The following is a 10,629-nucleotide window of genomic DNA, read 5'->3' as shown; positions in this document are numbered from 1 at the left end:
AATCGGAAGGCTCGAAGGACAACGGGGCCCCGCGAGGGACTTTCCCCGTTGTAGGCGGGGCGTGAACGAAATGCCCAGCGCTCTAGACGCTATAGTCTTTGCCGGAGTCCTGAGGTGTGGCGGCTGTTTAGCGTCTGCTGCTCAGATCTGTGCATTTGGTAAGGACCAGCTGCCTAAGGCCGCATTCTGAGCGCCTGTTCTCGAGTCGGGCTTCGCTGGTCAGCTGCCTGTGGGGGCCAAGAGCGCCTCTGCGCTTCAGCCTTGGTAAGTCCATCTCGCTTACGGGTGTGGACTCGGCGGCGCGCGAGTCCGGAAAGCGGAAAGCAGTGCTATTTCCTGCTTTGGGTTTTTTGTTTTTTTTTTTTTTCCACGATCTTGGCTTGGATCTCTTCTTCCTTCCTACTCGGTAATAAGGCAGTCTCTTGCCTTCCGTTACGTGCTACTGGGCTGACCATTTATAAATATCTCTCGCCAGCGCGGACAACTCTCCTGAGCTCCAGAGCCAACTGCGCTGAAAATATCCCCATCTGGGTGTTTTAATGTACCCTTTAATTATGTCAAGTTCATCTGTAGACCTGCTCTGCTTATCTCTCGTAGTCCCTGTGTTGGTGAACGGCATCACTTATGCATTCTTCTGTACCAAAAACCTTAAGTACCATTTTAGAGCTCTTTTCCATGCCAATCTAGTTGTTTACAGGGTCTTCCCTAGTTTTTTCTTTCTTTTGGCGGGGGTGAGGCGTATTTATTATGGTAAATTTGCATAACATCATATTAATAATTTATAGGTGTAAAGTTTAATGGGTTTAAAATTGGAAAAACTTTGTACAGTCACAGTGTTATATTACCATCACCATTAACTGTCCCCACCATTCTTTTGCATCCGGATATCCAGTTTTCTCAGCATGATGTATTAAAATAGTTCATCCTTTCCCCATTGGTCTTGGCACCCTTGTTGAAAATCTATTAACTGTGTATAGGAGAGTTTATTTCAGAGCTTTCTATTCTTTTTTTTTTTTTTTTTTTTTTTTGTAGAGACAGAGTCTCACTTTATGGCCCCTCGGTAGAGTGCCGTGGCGTCACACAGCTCACAGCAACCTCCAACTCCTGGGCTTAAGCGATTCTCTTGCCTCAGCCTCCCGAGTGGCTGGGACTACAGGCGTCCACCACAACGCCCGGCTATTTTTTTTTTTTTTTTTTTTTTGGTTGCAGTTTGGCCGGGCCGGGTTTGAACCTGTCACCCTCGGCATATGGGGCCGGCGCCTTAACGACTGAGCCACAGGCGCCGCCCCAGAGCTTTCTATTCTTATACATATGTCTGCTCTTATGATAGTACCCTACAGTTTTAATTACTGTAATTTTGTATTAAGTTTTGAAGTCTCAAAGTGTGAGTCCTCCAACTTTATTCTTTTTTTTTTTTTTTTTTTCAGGATTGTTTTGGCTGTTCAAGGCCTTTTGTAATTCCTTGTGAATTTGAGGATTCATTCGAAAAAGGCTTTTGGAGTACTAGGTCACTTTGGGTAGTACTGTATTGACATCTTGACAATATTAAGTCCTCCTATTCTATGAACATGGAATGTTTTCCATTTCTTTAAGTCTTTGTTAACTTCTTCTGAAAGCAGTTTTTTTAATTTATTTAGATATTATTTTAAATAGAATTGCTTCCTTAATTACCTTTTTATATTTTTCGTTGCTTGTGTAGAAAGAACTGATTTTTGTACGTTGGTCTTGTATCTGTACCTTTGCTGAATTTTTTTATTAGCTCTAATAGCTCCTTGGTGGATTCTTTAGGATTTTTTATATATGGGATGGTACTGAATAGAGATAGAGATAGTTTTACCATTTTCCTTTCCAAATTGAATGCTTTTTGTTCTTCCCGTCTAATACCTCCAGCTACAATTTCCAAAACAGTATTCAACAGTAGCAGTGCAAATGGGCATGTTTGTCTTATTCATGGTGTTGGGAAAGCTTTAGATCTGAAACCATTGAGTATGATGTTAACTCTGGGATTTTCATAAATACCTTTATTATGCTGGGAGTGGTTCTCCCTTTTCTTCTTCTCTGAAACATTTTATCATGAAAGAATATTGGATTGTGTCAAATACCTCTTCTGCATCAGTGGAGAAGAAGGTCTTCCTCCTCCCTTCTGTCGACATGATGTATTATATTGATTTTATGTTGAACCACACATCTATTCTTGGGATGAATCCCTCTTGTTCACGGTGAATAATTTTTTTAACATGTTGTTGGAGTGGATTTGTTTATATTTTATTGATGATAATAAATATTGGTGTATAACATTCCTTATTTGTGATGCATTTATCTGTTGTTGGTATCAGGGTAATGCTGGCCTCATAAATTTGCATTACGAAGCTTTCCCTCTTCTGCAAGAGAGTTTGATAAGGATTGTTAATTCTTCCTTAAAAAGTTTGATAGCATTTATTGGAGAAGCTTTTTCATGCGGGACTTTTTTTGTTGGGAGATTTTGATGACTGATTCAATCTTTTTACTTATTATAGGTCTTCTGAAATTTTCTTTTTCTTCTTAAAGTCAGTTTATGTAATTTGTGTGTTTCAAGAAATTTGTCCATTTATATTTAGGTTATCTGATTTGTTGGCATATAATTGTTCATAGTAGTCTCTTACAGTCCTTTTTATCTCTATCGTCAGTTAAATAGTAGTGTCTTTACTCTCATTTCTGACTGGCTTTTTTTTTTTTTTTGAGACAGAGTCTCACTATGTCACCCTCAGTAGAGTGTGTGGTCTCACAGCTCATAGCAACCTCCAACTCTTGGGCTTAAGCGATTCTCTTGCCTCAGCCTCCCAAGTAACTGGGACTACAGGCATCTGCCACAACACCGCTATTTTTTGTTGCAGTTGTCATTGTTTAGCTGGCCTGGGCTGGGTTCGAACCCACCACCCTTGGTGTATGTGGCTAACACTTTTAACCACTGTGCAGCAGGTGCTGAGCCATGACTGGTTATTTTTGTGTTTGTTCTTTTTTTCTTCATCAGACTAGCTGAAGATTTGCCAATTTTGTTGTCCTTTGTAAATAGCCAGTTTTTAGTTTCATCGATTTTTCTCTATCTTCTAATCTCTATTTTGTTTATCTCAGCTCTGTTTAATTTTCGTCCTTTGATTAGCTTTGGGTTTAATAGGCCCTTCTTTTTCTAGTCCCTTAAGGTGTAAAGATAGGTTATTGATTTATGATCCTGTTTTTTATTAAATGTGGTAACTTACAACTATAAATTTCCTTCTGGTCACTGCTTTTACTCAGCCTGTTAAGTTTTGGTAAGTTATGCTATTTTCTTTAGTTTGTAAGTATTTTCAATTTCTGTATTGATTTATTCATAGACTCAGTGCTTTGTATTTAATCAGAGGAAAAACCAGAGTATACTCACTGGTTTTTAATTTACATGTATTTGTGAATTTTCAGGTTTTGCTTCTATTATTTATTTCTGATTTCATCTTGTTTTCCTCAGAGGAGATACCTTTGTATGATATCAATTTTATAAAATCTAAAAAACTTAATTTTTGCCTACTGTATAGTTTATCCTGGCAATATCCCATGTGCACTTGAGGAGAATGTGTATTCTGCTACTATTAAGTGGAATGTTGGTAATATGTCTGTCAGCTCTACTCGGTTTATTATGATATTCAATTCCTCATTTACCTTACTCATTTCTGATTATTCTACTCATTTTTGAAAATCGGGTATTGTAGTCTCCAATATTATTGTAGAACTGCATATCACTCTTTCTGATTCTGTCCATTTTTGCTTTATATATTTTGAGAATTGGTTACTTGGTGTATAAATGTATAGAATTTTTATATAATCTTGCTTTATTGAACCCTTTATTAATATATAATGTCTTTCTTTGTCTCTTGTAGCCATTTTTAAATTTAAAGTTTGTTTTGTCTAATCTTAGTATAACCATTGCAGCTCACTTTTGGTTACAATTTGCATGGTATATCTTTTTTTTTATCCTTTCACTTTCAACCCATTTGTGTCTTTTAATCTCGCATGAGTCTCTTGTAGACAGCATTAGTTGGATCATGTTTGTTTGTTTGTTTTGAGACAGAGCCTTAAGCTGTCACCCTGGGTAGAGTGCTGTGGCATCACAGCTCACAGCAACCTCCAACTCCTGGGCTCAAGCGATTCTTCTGCTTCTGCTTCCTCCCAAGTAGCTGGGACTACAGGCGACCACCGCAACGCCCAGCCATTTTTTGGTTGCAGCTTGTCATTGTTGTTTGGCGAGCCCAGGCTGGATTCGAACCCGCCAGCTCAGGTGTATGTGGCTGGCACCTTAGTGGCCTAAGCCACAGGTGCCGAGACCATGTTTCTTTGTTTTTTTTAACTCATCTGCCTACCTCTGTCTTTTGATTAGAGAGTTTAAGCTATTTACATTTAAACTAATTTTATTTTAATTTTTTAAAATTTATTTATTTTGGAAACAAGAATCTCACTCTGTCAGCCCAGCTAGAGTGCACTGGCATCATCATAGCTCACTGCAACCTCAAATTCCTGGGCTCAAGTAACGTTCCAGCACCAGCTTCCCGAGTAGCTGGGGCTATAGGCGTACGCCACTGCACTTGGGTAATTTTGCTATTTTTTGTGATATGGGGATCTCACTCCTTTTTTTTTTGTTGTTAGGAAAGCATGAAACAAACTTTATTGAGGAAGAGAAAGATGGGTTTATAGAGTTAGAAAGTTTACAAAGCTGGATATGTTTGCCATAGACAATAAACAGGCCTCCATTGCCAGGGCAAATAGAGCAAAAGACAAAGAGGCCTGAGGTCTCTCTCTTGCTCAGGATGGTCTCCAACTCCTGAGCACAAGCAATGAGCCACTGCACACAGCCTAAAGTAATTTTATTGATAAGGCGGGGCTTATATCTATCATTTTGCTATTTGTGTATAATGCATTTTATAGCTTTTTAAGATCCTTATTGCCTATATTGCTGCTCTGTGTATGTGTGTGTATGTGTAGTTGATTTCTTTGGTCGTGAAACATTTTATTCCCCTGTCGTTTACTCTTCTGCATAATCTATAGATATTTTCTTTGTGGTTGCCATGGGGAATTACATTTAATATCCAAGTTACAACAACCTAATTTAAATTGATACCAATTTAACTTCAGTAGCATAGAAAAATTCTGCTCTTTCCTTTTTGTTATTGATGTCACAGATAACATCATTTTATACATTGCCCAGTAACTTAGAGGAATATTTTTATGCACTTGTTTTTTAAAACAGAAAACAAAAAGTAGAGTTACAATGACTAATACTTGCTTTTATAATTGTTCTTATATTTATCTTTACCAGAGATCTTTATTTCTTCATATAGCTTTGAGTTACTATTGAGTGTCCTTTCATTTCAACCTGAAGGATTCCTGTTAGCATTTATTAAAGGACAGAAATGTTAGTGGTAATGAACTTTTGTTTATCAGAGAATGTCTTAATTTCTCCCTTTTTTCTTTTTTTTTTTAAAAAGACAAGAGTCGAGGTGGCGCCTGTGGCTCAGTGAGTAGGGCGCCGGCCCCATATGCCAAGGGTGGCGGGTTCAAACCCAGCCCCAGCCAAACTGCAAAAAAAAAATAGCCGGGCGTTGTGGCGGGTGCCTGTAGTCCCAGCTACTCGGGAGGCTGAGGCAAGAGAATCGCTTGAGCCCAGGAGTTGGAGGTTGCTGTGAGCTGTGTGATGCCACGGCACTCTACCGAGGGCCATAAAGTGAGACTCTGTTTCTACAAAAAAATAAAAAAAAAAGACAAGAGTCTTACTCTGTCATCACTGCTGGAGTGCAGTGTTGTCATCGTAGCTCACTAGAGCCTTAGAACCTCAGACTCCTGGGCTCAAGTGATCTTTCTGCCTCAGCCTCCCAGGAAGCTGGAACTAAAAGCATGCCACCATACCTGGCTAATTTTTTAATTTTTTTTTTTTTTTTTTTTAGGGATGAGGTTCGGGCGGCGCCTGTGGCTCAGTGAGTGGGGTGCCGGACCCCGGCCAAACTGCAACCAAAAAATGGCCGGGCGTTGTGGCGGGCGCCTGTGGTCCCAGCTGCTCGGGAGGCTGAGGCAAGAGAATCGCGTAAGCCCAGGGGCTGGAGGTTGCTGTGAGCCGTATGAGGCCACGGCACTCTACCCGAGGGCGGTACAGTGAGACTCTGTCTCTACAAAAAAAAAAAAAAGAGAGAGAGAGAGATGAGGTTGATCCTGAGCTCAATCGATCCTCCTGCTTTGGCCTCCCAGAGTCCTAGGATCATAGGTATGAGCCACTATACCTGGCCTTCCTCATTTTTGAAGGACAAATTTTGTCAGATAGAACTTTTTCATTGACTGATTTTTTTTCTTTTAGCACATTGTATATATCTACTCACTGTCTTCTGACCTCCAAGGTTTTAGAGGACAAATTGGCTGAAAATTTTATTGAGAAACCTTGTATGTGACAAATTATTTATATCTGCTGCTTTCAGGATTTTCTTTTCTTTGGCTTTCTGTAATGTATAGGCCTCTGAGTATTTCCTGCTAGGAATTTAATGATCTTGAATTTGTACATCATGTCAGTCATGAAATTTGGTGAGTTTTTGTTTTTTTTTTTAAGAGACAGTCTCATTTTGTCGCCCTCGGTAGAGTGCTGTGCCAGCACAGCTCACAGCAACCTCCAACTCTTGGGCTTAGGCGATTCTCTTGCCTCAGCCCGAATTAGCTAGGACCACAGGCGCCCGCCACAACGCCCGGCTATTTTTTGTTGTTGCAGTTAGGTGGGGCCTGGGTTCGAACCGGACACCCTCGGTATATGGGGCCGGCGCCCTACTCACTGAGCCACAGGCGCCGCCCAATTTGGTGAGTTTTAACTATTATTGCCTGAAATATTCATGTTGCCCCTTCTTTCTTCTCTTCTGGAACTTCCACAGTTCATTATGTTTGTCTTCTTAATGGTGTCCCACAGGTCCCTTAGGCTCTGTTCACTGTTCACTTTTCTTCATTCTTGTTTTTTTTATTTTCTATTCTTCAGATGGAGTAGCAATCACAAGGAATCTGTCTCTCCACCTAGACAAGGATTGTACATATTGGCAGAAACTCCCTGAAGTAACTATTTGGGAACTCTGGAATCCACTTGAATGCTTGCATCTTTCAAGGGAGAGCTCGGCTGGTAAATTGAGGTTAATTTCAGTCAGTGTTAGCCTTTGGTGTAAGAATAGTCCCCTAATCCTGTGGAAGGCAATTATGTTCACCTTCCTTCTGTGGCTTGCTGGAGCCAGGCTGGGCAATAGGAACTTTGTCCTCCAAGTACTGGTTATCTGTGTTCTGATTGCTGATTGCTTCTTTTGATCACTGAGGTACAGGCACAGAGGCTAGCTGCCATTGTTTCAACCCCCATCAGCTGAACTGGCTTCCAGGGGTTTTAAAGGGACAGCATCTGTTTTGTTTGTTTCCCTATTACCCCATTTGGGAGTCAGACATTTAAGGATTAAGATCCAAAAGCAACCACTTAGAGGAAAGTAGAAAGCTACTGCATATAACCAAGGAAAGATGCAGGCTCAGAAAAGACAGGAGAAGACCTTAAGGTGTCACCTTAGGCTGATTCTGATCCCAAACACACAATTAAAAAACAAAGCAGCAAACCTGGGGGCAGAAAGAGAAGCTAATTCTCTGAGTCACAACATTGTAAGATATAAATGTTCAATTTTCTTTTTCTTGTTCTTTTTTTTTTTTTTGAGACAGAGTCTCACTCTGTCACCCTGGGTAGAGTGCCATAACATTATAGTTCACAGCAGCCTCAAACTCCTGGGTTTGAGAGAACCTTTTGCCTCAGCCTCCTAGGTAGCTGGGACTTATAGCCGCCCACCACAATGCTTGGCTATTTTTTCTGTTTTTAGTAGAGATGAGGTCTCACTCTTTTTCAGGCAGAGTGTTAGGATTATAGGTGTGAGCCACCATGCCTGACCAAATGTTTAGTTTTCAACAAAAACAAATAATAAACCTTACCCTGAAAGGGGAAAGTATGGCCCATTCAAAAGAACCAAAAAAGTCAGTTGAAACTGTCTCTGAAGAAGCCAGACATCTGACTTAATGGACAAAGACTTTACAACTGTTTTGAAGTTACTGAAATAGCTAAAGGAAGACATGAATGAAGTGAAAAAAATAACATGAACAAAATTAGAATATCGTTAAAGAAAAATTATTAAAAGAAACCAAAATGAAATTCTGGAATTAAAAAGTGCAGTAACTAAAATGAAAAATTTACTAGACGGGGACAAAAGTAGATTTGATCAAGCAGAAGAAAGAATCAGCAAACTTGAAAACACAGGGTGTCCCAAAGGTTGCCATACACACATACATAGGGAAAATTAGGGAAAATAGAAAATTGTAGCTGTATGTACCTTTATTTCAAAATATTCATTACAAAATTTTACAGAGTAGGGCAGTACCTATGGCTCAAGGAGTAGGGTGCCGGCCCCATATGCTGAGGGTGGAGGGTTCAAACCCAGCCCCGGCCAAAAACTGCAGGAAAAAAAAAAAATTTACAGAGTGTTTACAAAATATTTCTCTACATGTTGATATATAAATATAAAATATACCATGAGCATGTTAATTTTCCTATGTATGGTGACCTTTGGGACACCCTGTATTCTATGAATACTTCTTGAATCCTGTTCGTTTTTCTGCTTCCTGAGATCAAGCCTTCCTGATTCTAGGAGGCCTCTAAGCTGTTTTACATTCCTCCTATTTTTCCTGCTTTAGTCTTACTTAGAGTGATCTTTGTAAGAAACCCATATCTGAGATTGTCATTGCTTTAAAATTATCCAGAGGCATCCTGTGTCTATAGGATGCCTCTTCAGTTTTCTCATTTTAGCATTCAAAGATCTTATCTTTCTAGCTTCAGTCTACCATATTTCTTTATCTCAGAGTAACTCCATATTCTGCTTATATACTGTAACCATGTATTTTTTTTTTTTTTAAGACAGAGTCTCACTTTGTTGCCCTCAGTAGAGTGCTGTGGGCATGATAGCTCACAGCAACCTAAAACTCTTGGGCTCAAGTGATTCTCCTGCCTCAGCCTGCCAAGTAGCTGGGACTATAGGCACCTAACTACAATGCCTGGCTATTTTTTAGAGACGGGGTCTCATCTTCCTCAGGCTGGTCTTGAACCTGCAAGCTCAGGCAGTCCACCTGCCTTGGCCTCCCAAAGTGCCAGGATTACAGGCGTGAGCCACAGCACCCGGCCTATAACCATATATTCTAAAGTACAGAGCCACTTACTAAAAAAAGTTGAGCACATTTAGAAACTAAAATTAGTTTTCTGTGAATGGGATCAGATATTAGACTATGTAGCATTAGTAGGCATTGAGACAGACTACATAAAGTCTATTTTAAAAATGGACTCAGTAATAAAAACAGTATGTATGTCATCACTAACCTAGTGACCAACATTAGCATCAAAATATTAGATACCATAATATTGTATCTATTATAATGAAACATCAAGTATAACATAACATTACATATAATGTGTACCAGTCCAAAATGTTTGCCTTGAGTCCATTAACCTTTCAAGTATAACTTCCACTTTGCATGTCTTGAAGGAGTCCTCAAACTACGGCCTGCGGGCCATATGCAGCGGTGTGATTGTATTTGTTCCTGTTTTGTTTTTTTACTTCAAAATAAGATACTAAGTGCAGCGTTCATAGGAATTTTTTCATAGTTTTTTTTTTTTTTTAAACTATAGTCTGGCCCTCCAACGGTCTGAGGGACAGTGAACTGGCCCCCTGTTTAAAAAGTTTGAGGACCCCTGGTAGAGGAACAGATTCAATGACTTAGTAAGAAGCAACCATTCAAATCCAGAAATTTTGTACTTCAAATGGCCTGATTTCTACAGTGAAGACTTTAATCTTTAAATTTTTTAGTTAAGTTTCATATTTATTTATTTTGATACAAGGTTTCACTCAGTCACCCATGCTGGATTGCAGTGGCCTGAACATAACTTTGGTCAGAGTTCACTATAACTTCAAACTCTTGGGCTAAAGTGATCTTCCTGCCTTAGCTTAAGAAGTAGCTGGGATTAATGGCATGCACCACCATGCCCAGCTAATGTTTTGTTTTGTTTTGTTTTTGTAAAGATGAAGTCTCACTGTGTTGCCTATGCTGGTCTCAAACACCAAGCCTCAAACAATCCCCCCCACCTCAGCCTCCCAAAGTGCTAGGATTACAGGCGTGAGGCACTTAAGTATGGTATTAAAAAAGATTTGAGGGATATAACTAGGTACAATGTGTGATTCTAGATTGGATACTGATTTGGAAATACTGGTTGTGGAAAAATATAATTTGGTCAACAGGATGTTTGATTGTAGTCAGGAAATTTTCCTGTAATGGTTTTACTGACTTGGGAAAGCCAGCTGTAAAAAACATTTTTAAGCTGACAGATGATTTGAATGTGATCTACTATATTAAATGAGAGGAAATTTTACTGAGATATTGTTAATTGATAATAGCAGATGACAAAACTGTTCTCATTTTCAAAAAAAAAAACACAAAAGGATATGTACTAAAGTATTAACATTTGTGTTGGAAATGTGATGTCTTTATTTTCAGTTTCTATTTTTCTCAAAAGCATATTGTACTGATTGTATAATA

The 10,629-nt window shown here is 39.3% G+C and overlaps 1 protein-coding gene across 2 annotated transcripts in view; it reads left to right on the top strand.

The window, feature by feature from the left end:
* Positions 1-114: 114 nt before the first annotated feature.
* RABGAP1 (RAB GTPase activating protein 1) overlaps positions 115-10,629 on the top strand; it is a 186,033-nt gene continuing 175,518 nt past the window's right edge. Inside the window, exons 1-2 of one of the 2 annotated variants that reach the window (XM_053562983.1) lie at positions 115-264; positions 7,010-7,147. The gene's annotated coding sequence lies outside the window, so the exon portion shown is untranslated. The remainder of the gene's footprint in view (positions 265-7,009; positions 7,148-10,629) is intronic. The other variant, XM_053562974.1, reaches the window with a different exon arrangement.

The sequence above is a fragment of the Nycticebus coucang genome, chromosome 2 (genome assembly GCF_027406575.1).
Source record: "Nycticebus coucang isolate mNycCou1 chromosome 2, mNycCou1.pri, whole genome shotgun sequence".
NCBI lineage: Eukaryota > Metazoa > Chordata > Mammalia > Primates > Lorisidae > Nycticebus > Nycticebus coucang.
This window is presented reverse-complemented; position numbering and strand designations above follow the sequence as displayed.